This window comes from Mustela nivalis (genome assembly GCF_964662115.1).
Source record: "Mustela nivalis genome assembly, chromosome: 10".
NCBI classification, from domain to species: domain Eukaryota; kingdom Metazoa; phylum Chordata; class Mammalia; order Carnivora; family Mustelidae; genus Mustela; species Mustela nivalis.
Window position 1 is genome coordinate 80,411,950 of NC_139029.1, and position 20,171 is coordinate 80,432,120.

Below are 20,171 nucleotides of genomic sequence, written 5' to 3' on the forward strand. Positions count from 1 at the left end.
AAAAATACTTAAGCTGCTGATTCCTGGGTGGATTATATTCTATCTGAAGCCTGTTGTTTCCATTATTAGAAGACTTAGTCTTGATGAAGTGTGTTCAAAAGAAAATCCATGACTTCCTAATCAATCTAATTATGATATATAGTGTATGCTAATACGGAATAATTCAGCCTTGGATTATACATGAGCTGATCAGTAACTTAGTTTACTTTTGTAAATGTTATTAAGATCTGTGAAGCACTTTTCAACATTCATCTACTTGAAAGGATTGATCAAAATGACAAAAATGAAATAAAATATCAAATGCTCATCTTTAAAAGCAAGGAATAGACATTTTCCTGTGCCTGTTTCCTGTGATTTTTCAGGCTTCTATTTTCTCATGGGACAAGTATCATTTAGAGGGCAATCACCTATCCTTTCCATTGAAAATAACTTAGCTGTAGCAATGTTCTTTGATTTCAACACATACAATAGTCCTTTTTTTTTATTACTTTTAGTATAAAATTTATTCTGACAGGTACTGATAATGCACTTTGATAAATTACCTTAAAATATGCAATAGCAATTCATTATTGAACTTGGTAATATTATCTTAGCAAGTTAAAATGTTTTTTGAATAAAAGAAAAACCCAGAAAAATACAGATATATATTTAAACTATGAAACAGCAGGCAAGTATATCATTTGTAATTAATATTTTTATATGTAAGGAAGTTGCTCTTTGCATTTTAACCTTTCAAATTCTTTTAAGATGAGATTTCTAATGTTATAACCTTTAGAAAGAACCTTTTCACTTACGTTTAATGTGTCTTGATCTGTCATCTTGTATTACTCTAAAAGTTGTGCGTTTATGTGCTAAGATACAGCAATGAGGTAATTTCTGTTGATTGTTACCATCTCCATTCAGCAAGCTCATAATTTTAACAAAAAAATCTTTGATTTGGTTTGTTCTCTTTTCAGAACAGTAATTTCTTCATTAAACATAAATATTAAAAAAGCACTATATGGAATGCTCTACAGGGCATACTGTGCATTATGAATAGTAAAATCTGGAGACTTAGCTGTACAAATTCTAACTCATGAAAATGGAGATCTGCCCCTGCCCATGCAATGTTCATGAAATATTTATAACCGCTGCATTGGCATTATGAAGGCAGTTGCATCTTTGCGACTTTCATTTTTAAGTTATGAATTTCCATGGGACTTAGCCTAGAAATGACAGTAACTCTAGATGATATGAATTGCATGTCCTTTGTGAAAGCTCTCTTTAAGATAGAATTTGACAATAATTTAAAGATCACTTGAATTGCATAATACGTGGAAGGTAGCCTGATAAGAATTACTGAAACACATACAAAATAGGATTTGGTTCCGATAGAGTAAACACTAATAATCTGATATAGGCTTCTAAGTGGCTTTCGATACTATTGACGACCATGTCTTAATAATTTACTTTGAACATTTATCACACTTTTTTTTTCTGTTCACTTTCACCAGTTGACTACTTTAAGTGAATGTCCTTTACATGTTGTTTAACAATTTGGAATTTGCTCAAAGGTTTTAAGTCTAAAAAAAAAAAATTAAATAAATAAATAAATACACACACACACACACACACACACACACACACACACACACACATATATATGTATATATATAATATTTACTTCAATCATCTGTCTTTATTTTGAGAAGCCATGATTTGACCACCCTATACTTCTGTGAGTAAGCTTCCTGGTGTTCAGATAATATTTTTTTCTCATCTTCATACTCAGCCAAGCCACTTGCTAACTAATCTTTATACCCAGCTGAAACAGAATTTGATTACCTGGGAATTTAAAAAAAAAACAACAACAAACTCCTGACTAATATTATTGTAAAATTAATGACTATTCTTTAAATTGTAAAGTTTTGCTTGACAGACATAATAGGGAATATTCTAACACAACCAGAAATATGGTGAGGCTAGTAACAAGATAAAATGGATCTGTATACTTTGGGAAATCAAAGGACACTCTGAAACTATTCACACTTTCCTGGTTTCCTCACACTTTTGATATTAATGTTTGAGATCTAAAAGCAATTAATAGTGTTTCTGCAACTTGACCTTAAGAATTTCCTAGTGATAGCATCAGATGGTGTTACCCATGAAAGCCAATTTTTAAAATCTTATGGAAACAAATAAATTTTAGACAATTCCTAATGCCCCCCCTTCTTCAAATCTTCAAGATGGGAAATACACGGGGCGCCTGGGTGGCTCAGTGGGTTGAAGCCTCTGCCTTTGGCTCTGGTCATTATCCCAGGGTCCTGGGATTGAGCCCCATATTGGGCTCTCTGCTCAGCGGGGAGCCTGCTTCCTCCTCTCTCTCTGCCTGCCTCTCTGCCTACTTGTGATCTCTGTCTGTCAAATAAATAAATAAAATCTTAAAAAAAAAAAGATGGGAAATACACAAAGGTATTATTATTTCTGACAAATTGACACTTGAACATTAACCACACCAACAAAAAGTAAATAAAACCAAACAATTCTGGACTGCTTTTCTATTTTTAGGCACAAAGCATTATAAACACTCAAATAGTAGTTGTGTCGGGGCGCCTGGGTGGCTCAGTGGGTTAAAGCCTCTGCCTTCGGCTCAGGTCATGAAGCCAGGGTTCTGGGATTGAGCCCTGCATCGGGCTCTCTGCTCAGAAGGGAGCCTGCTTCCCCTCCTTTCTCTCTCTCTGCCTGTCTCTCTGCCTACTTGTGATCTTTGTCAAATAAATAAATAAAATCCTTTAAAAAAAAAAAGTAGTTGTGTCAAAGAAAGAAGAATAAATAAGAACTCAGTATTTTCCATTGATTTCTTTAGATTCATCAAAATACAGACGATGCATACGTTTAAGAAAAACCTGAGTATACTTTTTTTATTTTTAAAAAGGTTTTATTTATTTATTGGAGAGAGAGAGGGAGATATCATGAGCAGAGGGGAGCGACAGAGGGAGAAGCAGACTCCCCACTGTGCAGGGATCCAGGCTCAAGGCCCCATTCCAGCACCCTGAGATTATGACCTGTGCTGAAGGCAGAGATAACTGACTGAGCCACCTAAGGTGTCGCAACCCTGAGTAAATTTTATGACAAAGAATATCTAAAATCATGAAATCCAAGACTTCCTTACAAATCTGGGATAATTCTGGGGAAAAAAAAAAAGAGTGGGTAATGATGGGAAAAAAACCCAAACAGCTTAACAAGACTCTTAAAGTGTGTGACTCACAAAGTCTACCTAGATCTTAAAGTCTTTATTGGCATTAATAATGCCTATCTCTGACCATGATTTGTGATCTCTCCCATAGCAACTGTGTGTGTGTAGGTGTGTATACTTCTTTGTAAAGCAACATGTTAAACACCTGTTAACCTTTTTGTTATTCATGTGATCACCAAAGAAAACTCTGAGACAACTGAATGAGTTTTTCTGCCCTGTGTGATAAGATAAGCAAGAAATTGCTGAAGCACTTAAAGGTGTGAGTGATGGGGCTGGGGAACCACATGGTGGTCTTGAGAGTACTGCATGGAGGGGAAGCTACCAGACCAGACCTGCGAGGTACTGACAAGAAGATGAAAGTGAGCCAGACACAATTTTGTTCTCTCTGACAACTGTAATGGGCAGACTCTCTGTGTCTGCCTGCAATTAATACACTAGGAATCGATCTCTATGAAAACCAAACAATAACAACAAAAACTAGAAAATGTAGCTCTTAATGATTGTTGGCTACAGTAGTTTCGACTGTCCAAAACTGTTTGTAAAGCCATATTTTGGGGGCGCCTGGCAGGCTCAGTCATTAAGCATCTGCCTTTGGCTCAGGTCATGACCTGGGATGGAGCCCCACATAGGGCTCCCTGCTCAGTGGGGAGCCCGCTTCTCCTCCTGCTGCCCCTGCTTGTGTTCCCTCTCTCACTGTGTCTCTCTCTATCAAATAAATAAGTAAAATCTTCAGAACATAAAAATAAATAAATAAATAAAGCTTTATTTTCTATCTGGGCCATAAGATAACAATTTCTAACTCTAGTACACTTAAAACTTAAAATTTTTTTTAAAACGTACTTTTCTACCTGGACTGTAAAATAATAATACATTAATCTAGTAACTAGTATGTCTCTAGTTACATATTAAAGGGGTTTTGAAAATGATATACCCTGCTGCGTCTGAGACCCTAAGATGACCTCTCCATTGTAGGACAGGCATTTCCACCAATTTCCTAGGGCATCAAATCTCATTGGTTTCATGCCCTGTACAAAAGAACAAGCATTAGAGAATGAGGCTGTGAGAATTTCTTGATAAGCTAAATTACAAGTGAAATTTTTGACTTTAAGAAACATTTCTCTCCAATTTACCTGGTAATTTTCACTTCGTACAGTTCTTTTCAAAATGGCTTTCTTAGAAGGTGGCATTTCAATGAATCCACTGAAAAATTTTACCAGCAATAAATGTTTTTCCACTAAGGAACTCCTAAGTCTTAATTCACATGAATGCCAGGAAGTAGCTAGCATTTTTTATTATGTCCACTTCTCTGACAGAGAGAACCAGGGCCCAGAAGATCAATCTGAGTACCTATTTCACCTTCTTAATTTTCTTTCCCATTATCATGTCCTAAACCATCATCTTCTTTAGCAAAATTGCTCCCTAAAGTGAAATTCAGCCATCAATTGTAAACCAGAACTACAAAGTCTTCATTTATAGTTGTAAGACTAAATGCAGCTTCAGAATAATAGGCAAATGTGATGTATTTATCCTTCCATGTCAATAAAATAGAACAGAAAGAGTTAACTACTTCAGGTAGAATCGTTAGTAAACGTAAAGATTGGGAATGTTCTAAATTAACTTATGGTTTAGCATGTGTTCTTTTGAAATTGGTTTTCCTGATTTAAGAATGCTAACGATGATACAGTCACCTTGGAAAATCACCTGGTAGTTTCCTAAAAAGGTAAACATGCACTTACCAATCCACCCACCAATCTCCCTTTTATTTATATATCTAAGAGACATGAAAACATGTATCTACACAAAGACTTGTACATGAACATTCAGAGCAACTCTTTCAAAAAAAAAATCCAAATTGGAAATGACCCAAATATTCACTAATATATGAATGAATAAACAAACAATAACTTATCTGGAATATTATTCAGTGATAAAGAGAAAAGCATCTACTGGATCTTGCAACAATTTGGGATCAATTAAAAAATTTAGCTAAAGAAGTTTAGCTAAAGAAGTACACAAGAGTTTAAATGCTGTATGTTTATTTCTATGAAATCACAAACACATACACACACACACACGATGCTAACGAAAGCAGAGGAGTGGTTGCTGAGATTAGCTGGGGTAACGGAGTGATTAAGTGGGAAGAGGCATAAGAATTTTTGAGTGTAATGGAAACACTGTGTAACTGGATTGTAGTAATGTTTACACAGAGGTAGACATCTGCCGAAATACATCAAACCCTACACCTAAATGTGTTCTTTTTATTAAAGGTAAATCATACAGCCACATATTTCTTATAAAATATACAAAGAGAAACAATTCAAAGGGTATTTAAATATAAATTAAAAATGAATGCTGGTGGTATTCTAGGCAACGTAGGTTCTATTTTTTCAACAAATATTCCTTGACCACAAGGCATTGAACTTGTCTGTGCTGGAGACTCAGAGGAGTGGAACAAGGAAGGCACAGCCTATTAGAAAATAGAACATCAGACACATACATGAACTACATGTGGGAGGTTTAGTATAAAAAAGGAGATCTTAATAATGCTCTCTCATTTCAGATTATTTCAGAGCACATAGCAAAGGGTTGGCACACAGTAGGCTCCAAAAAATACCGTTGAATTGATAGAGCTCACACTGCATAAATTAACATGGGCTTTCTTATTTCAATTTTCTCAGAAGAAAATGGACTGTAAAATTACTGGGTCCAGGATAACCTAATAAACAACTGTTTTAGGCATTATGCCTTCTGTTAGACAATGGTGATTTTAAAGTGTAGAATACACTATCCTATTCTTCAAAACAAAACAAATCAAACTTTATGATCCAAGGGGATAATGCATGTAACAAACATCAAATGTGAAAAACAAAATGTTGTAAGTATATACACCTGAAATGTATGAAATATTTTATGTTATATATATATATTCTTTCTTCTCTACTTCCTCTGTGCCTTAATTTGAAGATGACATGGAACTGCTTTTGTGTTCTCTCCTTCCCAGGCACTACAACCTTCTCCATTCTGTTTCTCACCTCAGCCTCTCTTTCTCCCTGTCTCCTCATCCAGAGTGTCCTTATCCTTTTGTCCCTTGGATGAACACTTTCAGGGTAGTTGTCCATGACCAACCCTCCATCCTACGTCAGAACAGGATGAATGAGTAAAGGACTGTTAAATACTTCCATAACATTTCCTTATTCCTTCCTTTATTACAGTATTTAATCATCACCCATTTATGTTTTTTTTCTTTTTAAGATTTTATTTATTTATTTGACAGAGATCACAAGTAAGCAGAGAGGCAGGCAGAGAGAGAGAGAGGGAAGCAGGCTCCCTGCTGAGCAGAGAGCTCGATGCTGGACTCAATCCCAGGACCCTGAGATCATGACCTGAGCCAAAGGCAATGGCTTAACCCACTGAGCCACCCAGGCGCCCCTTATGGTTTGTTTTGATGTTTTATTCCTCTCAGCTAGACTATTAGTCTTTTAGGGGATGTATCCTACACTTGTATCCTGGTCCCCTAACACAGTGTCTGAGAGACTAAAGATAATAAATACTGTGCTGAATTTTAAAAAATGAAGAATTCCTAGATGTATGCCAGCTTTCCACATTGACCAAGAAACATGTGATTCTTCTCTTCCACCGAGCCACAATAAGTTGGAGATATAAGTTCTTGCCCCACCAGCCGGTGAGTGTTTGGAAAGTCTTCTGATGCTTTCTCTCATGGGTTAAAGTGCTTTAGAGGTCAGCTGTCCCCTCCTGTGGCCTGGCAGTTCATGAAGACCTTCCTGAGGTCCCAGGCCCTTTCTGCCTGAATCCTTAGGGTACTGAGGCTTCTCTAGAATTTGTGCCCCTAACCCTACCTCAGCTCCCAGTCCTTGGTCCTTGGGGCCTGGTGGCGGAATCAGCTCATATTTTTGCCAGCTAAAGGGAACTTGCATTCCTTTTTTATTCCTTTAAATAACATTTCCTGTTACATAGTTTATATAGTGGTTTCCTCCTTGCAGACGGCGTTTCCTTGGTATACCATTTCTCTGACATTTTTAATGTCAGAGTTCCTATTACCATACACTTAGTCTCAGAAACAAATGGACAAGAATTGTCATGCACTGTTTAGACAATACTTGATGGCCAGATACTCTTGGAGTCATTCTTTTTATCCTCTCTGAAGTCCCTCTGATTCTCTAGCTACCTCTCCATGAGTTCACTTCTTTACTCTCAATTGGCAGTGCTGATGATGGAGGTCAGTTCCTGAAACTTTTCAAATTTCAAACCTCCCTCCTCCACTCACAATTTTCCCCACAGAATTAGATTCAGATGTCCTCAAATTATCTTCATCTTATCAGCTAATCCAAACTAGAATCCACTGTCTTACCTGACATGGTAATGAAGTTGGATAAAATATACATGCCCCCCAAAACGGGTCTGTGAACATTTCCTGCCCAGCTCCATGTACTAGTCTAGTAGTGCCTGTCATAGGAAGACTTCCTCATAGCACTATTGCTGTCTCGTGTCTCTCTTTCAGAAATCCCATATTATACCAAGGAAAGAAGAAGGAAGAAGAGGAGTAGAAGGAAGTTGGATGGGGAGTAGGATAAGAGGAAGAAGAAGCTGAACTCAGGTTAAGTTAAGGAGTGAAGTTTTTGAAAATCGAAGTGTTTTTATCCAATACACGAAGAAACACAAAGTCACAGACATGCACCACTCAGATCCTCCGGCTTGAGAAGACTCAAGCCCCACCACAACAGTGTGGTAAGCTGACATCCTCAAATTGCTTATACCTTCAGGTCAGCCTTAGCTGAGGTCAGGTTCCTCTTGAGGAGTCCCTACCCTGTGACAGCAAAGCTGTGGTACAAGGGTTTAGCCATTTCTATCCAATGCACGATTCCTCTAACAGCGATCTTTGCCCTTGAGCCCTCATTGGGCTGGCAAAATTTTTTCTCGTATCTCCATCAGAGTCTGTCTGTTCCCCTTGACCAGTCCTATTTCCTCCCCTTTCCTTAGGCATTCTTCAATAAGCCTTTTACACCTTCCCAATGACATCCACGTCTCTGATCCCTGGAGGCCTCAACTAATACAGCAAAGACCCACTTGGGTTTGGAAGTCTCCATGTGATAGGATTAGGCTATATTCTGAGAAAGTGAAGGAAGAAAAATAAATTTGTCTAAATACCCCAGGGTATCTCATTGAGAGAAACTCAAGAAAGTTAACCTGAATCCAAGAAACTCTTAATTCCAATTTTCCTTGAAAGAGTCAAGACTAGTACAGCCAACAATGGCCAAGATGCAGGTCTAATTTTTTCTCCTGGACAATGATGAGTGTCTTTTGTCTAGAGATAGTTCAGAATATTCTTTTATTTTTAAAGATTTTATTTATTTATTTGACAGAGAGAAATCACAAGTAGACGGAGAGGCAGGCACACAGAGAGAGCGGGAAGCAGGCTCCCTGCTGAGCAGAGAGCCCAATGCAGGACTCGATCCCAGGACCCTGAGATCATGACCTGAGCCGAAGGCAGCGGCTTAACCCACTGAGCCACCCAGGCTCCCCAGTTCAGAATATTCTTAAAGAGTTTAAGCATCTACTTTCAGAACCTGCTGAAAGAGTCACCGCTGTGAATACGGGCCATTGAAAATGATTGTGCAGAAGTCCACGGATAAAGAAGTTCCTATCTTTGTGTCTGAAAACTGGTCTACTCAGCAAGGGAGTATGGCCAGTGAAGTCAGTGTATATCCTAAAACTTACCCTAGTCTCATGTCCCTTGTTGATAAAGCCAATTAATGTCAACCTCCTTAATAACAACATGAAGAAGTCATCTGGAAATTTCTTCTAGGTGTGTTGGGTCTCTAATACTATATTCTAAATGCTTTTGCTTTCATAATCCAACCTGTTTGCCTGCATTCTTTATTTCTGTATTTTATCCCTTGCTCATTTCCCTCTGGATTAGGCCTCTTTGAGTCTTGACCCCTGCCTGAACTGACCAGCAGTTCAGATGGATGTTTACATCCATCCTTGAACCAGGACTTGCTGATCACATTGAGGCTTCACAGTGATTTTCCTTTGTTTCTGCTGGACATTTCATCTCCATTTCCCTTGTCTTAGTTTTTATTATGCTCTTTTTCCACCAAATCGAGATTGACACAGACTCCACAGGCCTATCTTCACAGGCAAACAAATACTTTTTGAGAACCATACATAGGCCATAGTATAAAGAAATTAAGATACTTTAAAATCCTTTTTATTAAAGATTATTTACTAAAAATCCTTAAAATATTTTTGAGAATAGCTTATTCTTTTTAGAATTATTTATACTAAGCTCCCGCCAGAAGACCTTCATCTTCCCTCATATGTGAGTTGCTATTTATCTGTGAATTCAAAGACTAGTATCACACAAAAAGTGTTGTTCCCAGTTTGTTTATTAATGCGGTTATACAGTGCAACCTGGAAAATCTTAATATATGGAGAAATGGGCTATGCACATCCTTTGCGGATACCACCAGTAGGAGTTCAAAATTGTGGACCAGCTGAACCAAACCGAAACTCTGCTGGCCTCCCAATCACTGCTCAGAGCACACTAAAAAGACTTCCGCAGGGAATGAAGTGCAGGCAGTCGCTTGGACTACTGTGTATGGATTCATTTTAGATAAGGGCAAGTGAGTATTTAAGTGTATGACAAGGAGCTTTTATTCTTTGCAGACTTCAGGCAGCTTGTCATTTGTTTTCGTAATGCAAAGCATTAGTGTAAACAGTGTAACAATTGATATTTTATACATCTGTTGGTCTACTCACTTAGCCCATGTTTTCCAATGCTGGAGTTGGAAAACAACCACAAGCACAAAACCTCACTATCTTTATAATCCCATATTGGTGTGAATGATTAACTGCGCAGGAAGGAGGCTAGTGTAAACAGCCTTCTGCCCTGAAGCACCCACAATGCTGATACATTTAGGATGAAGAGAGTCTAGGGAAGTTCTGTTTCTGTCCTGGGAACTTTATGAAATCTAAGCAAGAAGGAATTACTGCTGAGGCAATTTTAAATAATGTAGTAGAGAAAACCTCAATCCCTTGGCAATGAATGGTTTCAGCTAAGGGGAACTCATCCATAACAAGTTGGTACAGCTCCTTGAGGGATTTCTTCCTACTGCTGCTGTAAGAGCTAGAAAGAAATATCTAGGCCTTTGTTTGTTTTGGCAGCTCTGTGGACTGATTTCCCTCTTTGAGCTGGAAAGGATTTGGAGATACTAAAAGGGGGGTGACTTTACTGAAAAGTCTCTGTGCGAAAATATGGGATGGGGAAGATACTAAACATGACCTTGGCAAGTGTGGTATTTATAAACTCTTGATATAAACTAGATTTACCCAAAATTTTGAGCAATCCGAACCTAACTTAATCATTACCAATATATTTATTTATAAGAGTACATGGTTTATAAGAATATATACCTTAAGATGTGTGTGTGTGTGTGTGTGTGTGTGTGTGTGTGTGTGTGTGTGTGTTTAAGCGGGTTCTCAATTTTAAAAGTTTTTCTGGTGTTGAGAAAAGGAACCATGAGAAGGTAACCCCCCATTGCCAGGGTGTTATAACAAATGTACATGGAGATGTCAGAAAGTAAGTGAAGTTTTTTGGGTAAAGGAAAAGTCAGGCTTCTAGGGTTTGGGATTCCTTTCGTTATCTTAAAGCATACAAGGCAGCTCTGGTGACTCATCAGGGAAGCCAGTGACTAAGAGCAGCTCTTACTTTCTTATTGTTTAAGAGTTGCTTTAAGGATTACAAACTTCGGTAGTAATAAATCTGCTTTTATTTCTCAGCATGTTTCCATTTCTACTTTTCTTTCTTTCTTTCTTTCTTTTTAAGATTTATTTATTTGAGAGAGAGAGAATGTTCATCCCTATGCAGCGAATGAGAGGGGAGGAGGGCATTGGGAAAGAGGCTCAAATAGACTCCCCACCGGTGAGAGGAGGGGAGGGTTGGATCCCATGTCAGGCTTCCATCCCATGACCCAAGATCATGATCTGAGCTGAAATCAAGAGTGGGATGATTAACCGACTGAGTCACCCAGGTGGCCCTCCATTTCTATCCTAATCACTTCATATATATATATATATACACACACACACACACACACACATATGCACACATGTATATATACAACATATATGTGTGTGTGTGCATAAATATATATATTGCCTTTTTGGTTCTCCAATTCTTCTTCTTCTTCTTCTTCTTCTTCTTTTAAAGATTTTACTTATTTATTTAACAGAGAGACAATGAGAGAGGAACACAAGCAGGGGGTGTGCTGGGGGACTAGAGAGGGAAAAGCAGGCTCTCCGCTGAGCAGGGAGCTGGATCCCAAGATGCTGGGATCATGACCTGAGTGGAAGGCAGACACTTAATCACTAAGCCACCCAGGTGATCCTAATTCAATTCTTCTAACATCTACTATTAGAAGCTATATGTTTCAAAATCAAGCCCACAGACGAGAAGAGGCAATACAAACAGAATAATTCTATTTTTTTTTATTTTGGCTGTCCTTCCTATTTCATACACTTCTTATTTTGTGGGAAATTCATATTTTTGTATGAAGTATTGGCGGGACACAGAAGCTATCCTCACTATGTAATCCATTGAAGAGACAGTTTTTCTCTCTTTACTCTCTGGCAACCAAAAAACAAGTAAATGATTTAGGTGTGGCCAACTGAAGTTCCCACCAAAAATTTTAAAATCTGACAATCAGAAAAGGAGTTAAAGTTGACTTGTGGTGGTATATGGCACTGTGTCTCCTGATAGTATCCAACAATGGCAGTAGTGGGAGATATCAGCACTGGTAGAGGCTGCATTTAAACTGGACAATTCTAGTTCACCATTGTCTACACCTCTTTGATTTAAGTCCCTTTTCAAAGCCTATTGTTCCTGCCTTCCCTGCTTATCTAAGACATCTTATATCCCACTGATAAATCATTTTTTCACTTCTGGTAGCCAGTATGTTTCTGTTGATTGCAATTAAGAGTGCTAAATTGTACAGTCAGCCACTATCCACTACAGAGTGACCTTATTGCCCAACTTATAGCACCACACTTCCTGATGGCTGCTGACCTCTTTTTACTGAGTCTCTCTTTTTTTTTTTTTTTTTTTGTCCTGCTCAGGTTATATCTGGTCCAGTGAATTGTGGTACAGGTAGCTAGGATACATGCTTTTATGGAAATTTGCATACGATATGCTGTCTCTAACCACTTTCCTTTAGAAAGGTATGATAGGCCCTTAACATGTGTAGTAAGAAAATGCCAATTTTTATTTAGCACCTAATCATTAAACTGAAACTTTCCATGAAACATGGGAATTACAGAAGAGTAAGGCATCAACTTTGTCCTCAACGAACTTACAATCAAGTTATAACACTTAGGGCATGAAAATTTGTCAGATTCAATAGAATATATAAGTGGCCTTGGGATTAAAATATGTCTGTATTCCTCTATAAATCATTTAGCATTTGAATCTGACACAATGAACGAGTTTTCATAATTCAAGAGACCCTTGCAGAACGAAGTGATAAATATATATATATATATCACCCAGAACTAGGAAAGCTTGATTTGAAATGTATTAAGAGTAGCTATGATTTCCTAAAAGTTGGATATGTAAACAGAGAATGGTAACATAGCCCATAAGAAAAAATATCTTGAGGCACTGAAATTAAATTAAAATATGATCTCCCCTTTCCCTCTGAATACCTGCATGATTACCAATTCGACAAGGATCTTTCATTTATCCCAACTCAACTTTACAAAACTGCCTGAAGCCTACACTGTTGATAAAATAGCTGATGAAGCTTGCATGGGGGAAAAAAATCTTCAAACTGCTTGATATACAGAATCATATTAGTACTATAAACAGATGGGTGTTTACTTTTGCAATATTCAACAAATGTAAAGTACCCAAAGGACTGCTAAATTTAGAGAGTTTAAAATTTTGCCATTTTTCTCCCCCATTTAGAAACAAGCATACTAGGGTGGATTTTATTGGGTTCTGTAATTAACAACTAGATGCAGCAGCACCTAATCAGGTCTTCAGATGTTGGGCAAAGGCAGCATCCAGCCTTACAAAGATGACTTTATACATACCCTTTCAGTTACTAAAGTACCCAGATTTTAACATGCAACAGCTGATATCACAAACATGACATACATATTCCTTATTACTTCACCCTTTCTCTGATAAGTAAGGGATTTGTAGGATGACCAAAAGCTATTGAATCTGGACTGATGCCTTTAACTGAACATTTGCAATCACCCTGCAACTAACCATGAAGGCTGTATGAATAGTTTCATTCTGGTATAAGAAACAGACATAACGATAACCTCGAACAATTTGCTTTACTTGAATACAAAGTGAATGGAAACTTAATGGTGGCATGATTACTTTTATTTGCTTCTAATGTGTGTATACTTGTGTATATGTAGGAAGGGGGAGATAATAGTGAAGGTGATTACAGTCTGAAATCCTAAAAGATCCTCAAATGACACTGGCTAGAGGAGGGTCCGTGAAACAATATGTGAATGAGGAATACATAGGAAAAGACTAAAAAATGGGAATGCATGGCATGATGGAAAATAGAAAAAAATTACTACCTATGAAAGGAGCAGGCAGGAGACACAGCTAAATGGTTCAGTTAGAGTTTTGGGTCAGCTTCCTAAAGATTCTGTGCCTTCTCCTTTAGGCAGGAGAAAACATGGAAGGCCATATGTTTAGATCCATGTTTTAGAAACATAATTTCATATATGTCTTTGGGGTGAGTAGGATAAGGCTATGCAAGCAAGAAGACCCACGTGAAAGAGAAGGGACTAAAGAAAAGGAGTACAAGTATAAATCAAGAACTTCAAGGAGACTGGAATATCATTTTAAGGAAGAATATTAAAAATTTCCAAGACTAAAAGAAACTGGAGTTGGGGAATGAAAATCAAGAATAATTCTGTGCTTTGACATTGTTGGGGGATAGCAATTTCATCAACCGAGTGAGGAAATACAAGAGAAGCTGGGTTTTGGAGAAATGACGAATGAGCTTCAGATGTATTGAGTTTGAGGTGCTTTAGGACATCTAGCTGAAAGAATCTGGTTGAGAGCTAACAGGAATCTGGATCTTAAGGCAGATTTTAGAAGTATATATTTTAGGAGTTGTTCACATGCAGATAGATGGTGGTTGGAGTCTTGTGAATGGATGAGAGGATACAAAGCAAAGGACTTACCCCTAGAGATCATTAGTACTAAGTGTAGAAATCTCTGAAATGGTCAAAGAAAAAAAGAGACCAATCAGGAAAAATACAAGGGAAAAGAGAAACTTAGATAAAAGAGATGTAGATATAGATCTTGATACAAAGTACCACAAAGAAATCTAACAGGAAGAGAACTAAAATGTAGGCAATAGATTATACTACTTAGAGTCACTGGCAATATAGGAGTACATATAGCCAGACATAATAGGAATGGAAGGAAGATTGTAATGGATTAAGAAGTTAATATTTACAGACACATAAAGCCAAAGAAAATAAACAATAAAATTAACTGGAACTACCAGAACTGAGAACTCTGCTTGATACAACAAGGTGTAGGCAACAAATATATGTTAAGTAATTACCATTTTATAGTTACCACAATTATAGCTAATTGACAGTAAAACAGATTATTTGCTATTTTATGAGGTAATGCTTATATGTGACAGTGAAGAGATTGAAATTTTTAAAGGAATTGGTTGTAGCTTAAACAATATTTCTGAATTCTTACAATGGAGAGTCAATAACAATCGGAGACTTAAAGAATGAACTTTGTTAAATAAATCTGCAACTGAACCTATAAGCACAGCAGGACCCAAAGAAGTTATTTGGGTCATATAAACATACTCAGTGATTTACCAAGTGCTCTCACAATACTAACTTAATTGTGCTTACATTATTCTAGTTTTTTATTTTATGTCAATTTGTCCTTAGTGAAGAAGGGGAACCTCCTACACTGTTGGTAGGAATGCAAGCTGGTGCAGCCACTCCAGAAAACAGTATGAAGTTTCCTCCAAAATTAGAGCTACCCACAATCCAGCATTTACACTACTAAGTATTTACCCCAGTGATACAAATGTAATGATCTGAAGAGGCTCCTGCACCCTATGGTTTATAGCAGCAATGTCCACAATAGCCAAACTATGGAAAGAACCCAGATGTCCACCAAAAGATGAATGGATAAAGAAGCTGTGGGGTGTTTGTGTGTGTATAAAATGTAATATTAATCAGCCATCAAAAAAAAAAAAATGAAATCTTGCCATTTGCAATGACATGGATGAAACTAGAGGATATTGTGCTAAGTTGAGTAAGTCAATCAGAGAAAGACAATTATCATATGATCTCACTTAATTGTGAAATTTAAGAAACAAAACTGAGGATCATAGGGGAGGAGACAAAAAAATAAAACAAGGTGAAACCAGAGAGGGAGACAAACCATAAGAGACTCTTAATCATAGGAAACAAACTGAGGGTTGCTGGAGGGGAGCCAGTGGAGGGATGGGACAGTTGGGTGATGGACATAAAGGAGGCCATGTGATTAAATGAGCACTGGGTATTATATAAGACTGATGAATCACAGACCTCTACCTCTGAAACCAATAATATGGCATATGTTAATTAATTTAACTTAGTTTTAAAAAAGAAAGAAAAAGAAAAAACAAATCATCCCTATTGAAGAATACAATAGACCTTGCTTCTCACAGTATTTGAAATCAACAGGTTCACACAAATCTCTTTCCCATCCTGGTACAGATTAAAATCGATATTTTTGTTTTACCTTGGAAGAGAAAAAGAACACCATGTTATATAATTTATATAATATCCTTATAATAAATCTTTCTTCAAATATTATTTTTAAGAATTCTTTTCCCAATTATAAAAATATATCATAATTATTATGGAATACTTTTCAATAAATCATTTTGCAAAATTACTGAATAAAGAAGAAAAATTAAAATTACTCATAATAAAACAACCAAACAGCATTATTAAAAAGGATTATTTCCTTCTATTTTCTTTGCGTAAGCATATACTTCCTTCAATATTTGCTTTTTTTTTCAGTTTTATATCCTTCATTTGTACATTATATCATGTGCATTCCCAATGTCATTAGACTTCTTTAAAAATTCCATTTTAATATTTATAAAGTATTTCATTATATATTTCCTAATTTTTTCACTTTGAAATTATTTCCAGGTTTAATTATAAATAACATTGGGTTAAATCTCTTCTGGAAATTGGTGCTCATAATGCTCTTGCTATTATTCCTAGGTGCTGTTTTTATGGGTAAAATGTAATTTTTTTTTTAAAGCAAACCAACAAAAAAAGGCATTAAGAAGATACAGCTACCTTGGTAGTCAAGAGCCCTGGGCCTGGCACTAGTGGAAACTTATGCTGCTGTATGTTATTATGGGGGCAAGAGAGAGGATTGAGTCTGTCATGGACACAAAATAGACCAGAGACCATTTCCAGTTCAACAATCAGCCTTTAACGTCCCCTCCGCTCTCTCCAAAGCATAGAGCTCCCACAGGTAAGATCCTGAGCCTCATTCATAGATAAGATCTTCCTCAGATAGCACATGTATAACTGATCCCCCCAGGAGGTTTAACTTAAGCCAATATTATTCATAATGGGATTTTCCTGAACCTTCTATACTATAGAGATCCTTAATAAGGAATAAAATGATAATGTTATTACACTGTAGCCATACTTGTTTCTAAATAATCAAGGAGTAGACAATAACCTATATTATACATATAAACTGTGACATGCAGTCAAAATCAGTCACTATAGAATATTAGAACAGTCATACTAGCCCACTTATGTGTAACTGTTTTACCAGAATTTACTATATTATTCCCTTCATCCACAATTTCCTTCCCCACTCAAATCATACACATTTGCCCCAGCCCTTAAGAGAAATGATTTGTTCATTTAAATTTACTTAAGATTTCATATATATTTCTGTTTTCACTGTTCCATGGAACCTTACTAAATAAATGAACAAATGGATATTATTTATTATATAACTGGATCACATGATACAAATTTTTTGAAAAATATCAGTACAGTTATACCTTTCCAGAGACACATTACTTAGAAAAGATAACAGAACCTATATACTACTAAGTAGAAAAAAAATGGCCAGATTACATAAAATACATATTTGTTTTTGTAAAGCATCCATAATGTAATTTCTTGGTAATCATATGAAAATTATATATTTATTAAATTCATTTAAAGTTTGCTGAAATTTTACTGTGATTATGTCACAATCATTGCAGGAAAAAGTTATCATTTGTGAATTTCAAGCTATTTTTATTGTATCTGTTCTTCATACTAGGGTTGTTTAGTTTATGTGTTTGTTTTGTTTCATATTTAGCTAAAGTTGGCAATTTGTTTTAAAGTGTGATAAATTAAAGAAAATGTTTCCTAAAGTGAATAAAACACAACTTCTAAATGTTACTTCCTAGATTCGGGGGCAATTTGGTAGGCTGAACTTAAGAGCCTAAAAACAGCTATTAAAGAAGAAGGGAAAAGAAGTATAGTTGTAAATGTGAATTTTGTTAAGACTGCATGAATAGGAATGAGCATTAACCAGAATATATTTTAGGATATGGAATTGCTACCAATTTGAATCCTGCATAAGTTCATTTTTATGATTATGTCAGTAACTTGAATTATCCATTTTAGTCATTTATATTATAAGCACATTCAAAATAAAATGTATGTCTCTTTGGATGTAATCAGGGTTACAAATATACACTTTTAACCTTGTCTATTTCCAGTATTTATCCTGGCTTAAAGTGATGCTTGATGAGCATTCTGCTGGCTACTAAAGGGTAAGGGTATAAAATATTTTTGAGTCACCATGCATAAATGGCACACTAGATAAATATCTTATTCTACATTTAAAACACAAATAACACAAAAAAAGAATGACTACCATAATGTCTTATGCCGCATTTGTGAGTTTTGATATTTTTATTTCTATGATACTTCCATAACTTCTATAATACCAAAACCAATACATTGTATTTAGACTTTTTGAAAATTGGAAATCCAAACTTCAGTATGATTTTTATTATTTATGCTTATAAAATCTTAATATACAAGGAACATTTTATTTATGTTTCTTCTTAATTAGGGAATAGACAACTGTTTGAAATTAAACACTAATTCATCTTGATGTAATATAAAACAAAACCATAAAGATAAATGCTGATTTTCTTCGCAATAAAAGAAATCAGGGTGAATTCCATGGCAATGAGTTAGAAGTAGCTCTGAAGAAACTGTAAAAATGATCAGTCTATTTTCTTTTATATCATTTTATTCTTGTGTTCATTGTCATAGTTGTTGCTTACAAAAGATCTGAATTTGTATAATAATTTAAATCTGTGCCATGGTAAGTAATAGGGCATCATCAGCCATATTCATCTTATTTTCATAAGTAGTAGGCCACATGTTGCACAACCTGTCCTCAATGATCTTTTCCTTATTTGATGATACTCATTCACTCATTCATTCATTCAACAAATGTTTATTCAACTGCTCCCTTAGCTGCTGAAATTTTAACAGTAAATAAGAAAAAGTTACTATTCTCATGGAATAAGAAAAAGTTACTATTCTCATTCAAGTAGAAAATACAATAAGGAAAAATGAATAAATATGTAATAGAGTTTCAAGTAGGTAATAAAAATATACAGCAGGGTAAGAGGAGAAAGAAAGAAAGAAAGAAAGAAAGAAAGAAAGAAAGAAAGAAAGAAAGAAAGAAAGAAAAACAGTCTGACTGAGGGGTGGGTATAGTACACTAGAGATGGGTTGTTTAAGTGAATCTGAGGAAGCCACATTTAACTCTATTAAATTCTTTGACCAACACACATCACTTCGCTTTTATAGTGGCTTAAAATTATTTTCATTTCATGTAGTTAAGTTTTTTTCTTTGCTTCTAGATTTTGAGTTGCTAAAGACAGGGGCCATATATTTTTTTCATCATGCAATACCATCCATAGAGGTAAGCATAATACCCGAACACAATAGGCACAATAGATGTATTAATCATTGACTAAATATTTATTGCTTTAGATGTGACTCCAAAGAAAATGCTATGATGACATGTTTTATAGGATCATTACCTGTTTCTATTTATATATATATCTATATATATAAATATATATAGATATATATAGATAGATAGATATATCCCAATAATGGGAAACTGAGATGCAAGAAACTGATAGAAAGTTTGTAAAAGTTAGGCTAATTCTTAGCCAGGCAATTCACTTACACCAAGCACACTGCATGACTCAAATTTCTTGCAGAACCGTATATTGCTAAATTTTTAGATGAGGTCATTCACCAAGAGTTAAAACTGCAAATGTTTGCACTCATGTTCAAGTGGGCTGTGGCTAGATACAGTTTCTTCACAAAGGAAGGAAGGAAGGCAGGCAGGCAGGCTAAAGAAGACTGGACTAAAGAAATTGAATTTACTCCTCCAAATCACTATGGCATTTGGTTTTTGTTACAAATTAAATAATAGTGCCATCTGTTTAGAGTGGCTTAAGAATAATGGGTAGTTTTTCTTTTTCAGACAGAGATATAGGATAATATAAGATTAATTGAATGTCTGCGCTTTCATTAAGAAAATAACTGATTAAATTTCTACTTAAAGCTATAAAATGCTTATGCTAGAGCAAGAATTCAGGGAAATACAACTCCACAGTACTAATGGACTATTCTTGTTACTATCTATTATCTAGGAACTTTTACATTAGTAGAAAGAATGCTTTATTTCTCTCATCTTCAAGTTTTGTATTTCCAGGTCCCTTTTTTGCATCTGAGATGCTTCTGAGATAAGCACTGTTAATTATCTTCTTATTGTGTACCTAGGAACACTGAG

General features: G+C 35.9%; 1 protein-coding gene across 5 annotated transcripts in view; it reads right to left on the reverse strand.

Annotated features, from left to right (window-relative positions):
* Positions 1-20,171, reverse strand: part of DPYD (dihydropyrimidine dehydrogenase) — an 831,034-nt gene that overhangs the window by 228,144 nt on the left and 582,719 nt on the right. The window lies entirely within an intron of this gene.